This window comes from Musa acuminata, unplaced genomic scaffold (genome assembly GCF_036884655.1).
Source record: "Musa acuminata AAA Group cultivar baxijiao unplaced genomic scaffold, Cavendish_Baxijiao_AAA HiC_scaffold_1087, whole genome shotgun sequence".
Classification (NCBI taxonomy): domain Eukaryota; kingdom Viridiplantae; phylum Streptophyta; class Magnoliopsida; order Zingiberales; family Musaceae; genus Musa; species Musa acuminata.
This window is the reverse complement of record NW_027021301.1, coordinates 247535-250528: the sequence shown is the minus strand read 5'-3', so window position 1 is coordinate 250528 and position 2994 is coordinate 247535.

The following is a 2994-nucleotide window of genomic DNA, read 5'->3' as shown; positions in this document are numbered from 1 at the left end:
GACCAAAGATGGCCAAGTTTTGCCCCGTTTTTGCCCCTTTTGCCCCGTTTTTGCCTCCTTTTGGGCTGTTCTTTGCTAGATTGGGCTTTCGTATAGCATGGACGGTGCTGCTTCTCGCTTCGCTCGCTGTTCGCCGCTCGCCGCTCGCTCGCGCAGCCAAAAATGGCCAGTTTTGGCCCGTTTTTGGGCTGTTTTGGCCTGTTTTTGGTCTGTTCTGGCGTGGCGCGGTGACCGTCGTGAGCGGAGCAAAACGTCAGCCATCTCAGCACCTTGGAACCCCCCGGGTGGCACAGGGCTGGATGGGGCTTTCGTATAGCAGGGACGGTGCTGCCTCACGCTTCGCTCGCTGTTCGCCGCTCGCCGCTCGCTCGCGCAACCTAAAATGGCCAGTTTTGGCCCGTTTTTGGGCTGTTTTGGCCTGTTTTTGGTCCGTTCTTGCGTGGCACGGCGACCGTCGTGAGCGGAGCAAAACGTCAGCCATCTCAGCACCCTGGAACCCCCCGGGTGGCACAGGGCTGGATGGGGCTTTCGTATAGCAGGGACGGTGCTGCCTCTCGCTTCGCTCGCTGTTCGCCGCTCACCGCTCGCTCGCTCAGCCAAAAATGGCCAGTTTTGGCCCGTTTTTGGGCTGTTTTGGCCTGTTTTTGGTCCGTTCTTGCATGGCGCGGTGACCGTCGTGAGCGGAGCAAAACGTCAGCCATCTCAGCACCCTGGAACCCCCCGGGTGGCACAGGGCTGGATGGGGCTTTCGTATAGCAGGGACGGTGCTGCCTCACGCTTCGCTCGCTGTTCGCCGCTCGCCGCTCGCTCGCGCAGCCAAAAATGACCAGTTTTGGCCCGTTTTTGGGCTGTTTTGGCCTGTTTATGGTCCGTTCTTGCGTGGTGCGGTGACCGTCGTGAGCGGAGCAAAACGTCAGCCATCTCAGCACCCTGGAACCCCCCGGGTGGCACAGGGCTGGATGGGGCTTTCGTATATAGCAGGGACGGTGCTGCCTCTCGCTTCGCTCGCTGTCCGCCGCTCGCCGCTCGCTCGCGCAGCCAAAAATGGCCAGTTTTGGCCCGTTTTTGGGCCGTTTTGGCCAGTTTTTGGCCTGTTCTTGCATTGCGCGGTGACCGTCGAGAGCGGAGCAAAACGTCAGCCATCTCAGCACCCTGGAACCCCCCGGGTGGCACAGGGCTGGATGGGGCTTTCGTATAGCAGGGACGGTGCTGCCTCTCGCTTCGCTCGCTGTCCGCCGCTCGCCGCTCGCTCGTGCAGCCAAAAATGGCCAGTTTTGGCCCGTTTTTGGGCCGTTTTGGCCAGTTTTTGGCCTGTTCTTGCATTGCGCGGTGACCGTCGAGAGCGGAGCAAAACGTCAGCCATCTCAGCACCCTGGAACCCCCCGGGTGGCACAGGGCTGGATGGGGCTTTCGTATAGCAGGGACGGTGCTGCCTCTCGCTTCGCTCGCTGTCCGCCGCTCGCCGCTCGCTCGTGCAGCCAAAAATGGCCAGTTTTGGCCCGTTTTTGGGCCGTTTTGGCCAGTTTTTGGCCTGTTCTTGCATTGCGCGGTGACCGTCGAGAGCGGAGCAAAACGTCAGCCATCTCAGCACCCTGGAACCCCCCGGGTGGCACAGGGCTGGATGGGGCTTTCGTATAGCAGGGACGGTGCTGCCTCTCGCTTCGCTCGCTGTCCGCCGCTCGCCGCTCGCTCGTGCAGCCAAAAATGGCCAGTTTTGGCCCGTTTTTGGGCCGTTTTGGCCAGTTTTTGGCCTGTTCTTGCATTGCGCGGTGACCGTCGAGAGCGGAGCAAAACGTCAGCCATCTCAGCACCCTGGAACCCCCCGGGTGGCACAGGGCTGGATGGGGCTTTCGTATAGCAGGGACGGTGCTGCCTCTCGCTTCGCTCGCTGTCCGCCGCTCGCCGCTCGCTCGTGCAGCCAAAAATGGCCAGTTTTGGCCCGTTTTTGGGCCGTTTTGGCCAGTTTTTGGCCTGTTCTTGCATTGCGCGGTGACCGTCGAGAGCGGAGCAAAACGTCAGCCATCTCAGCACCCTGGAACCCCCCGGGTGGCACAGGGCTGGATGGGGCTTTCGTATAGCAGGGACGGTGCTGCCTCTCGCTTCGCTCGCTGTCCGCCGCTCGCCGCTCGCTCGCGCAGCCAAAAATGGCCAGTTTTGGCCCGTTTTTGGGCCGTTTTGGCCAGTTTTTGGCCTGTTCTTGCATTGCGCGGTGACCGTCGAGAGCGGAGCAAAACGTCAGCCATCTCAGCACCCTGGAACCCCCCGGGTGGCACAGGGCTGGATGGGGCTTTCGTATAGCAGGGACGGTGCTGCCTCTCGCTTCGCTCGCTGTCCGCCGCTCGCCGCTCGCGCAGCCAAAAATGGCCAGTTTTGGCCCGTTTTTGGGCCGTTTTGGCCAGTTTTTGGCCTGTTCTTGCATTGCGCGGTGACCGTCGAGAGCGGAGCAAAACGTCAGCCATCTCAGCACCCTGGAACCCCCCGGGTGGCACAGGGCTGGATGGGGCTTTCGTATAGCAGGGACGGTGCTGCCTCTCGCTTCGCTCGCTGTTCGCCGCTCGCCGCTCGCTCGCGCAGCCAAAAATGGCCAGTTTTGGCCCGTTTTTGGGCTGTTTTGGCCAGTTTTTGGCCTGTTCTTGCGTGGTGCGGTGACCGTCGTGAGCGGAGCAAAACGTCAGCCATCTCAGCACCCTGGAACCCCCCGGGTGGCACAGGGCTGGATGGGGCTTTCGTATAGCAGGGACGGTGCTGCCTCTCGCTTCGCTCGCTGTTCGCCGCTCGCCGCTCGCTCGCGCAGCCAAAAATGGCCAGTTTTGGCCCGTTTTTGGGCTGTTTTGGCCTGTTTTTGGGCTGTTCTTGTGTGGCGCGGTGACCGTCGTGAGCGGAGCAAAATGTCAGCCATCTCAGCACCCTGGAACCCCCCGGGTGGCACAGGGCTGGATGGGGCTTTCGTATAGCAGGGACGGTGCTGCCTCGCGCTTCGCTCGCTGTTCGCCG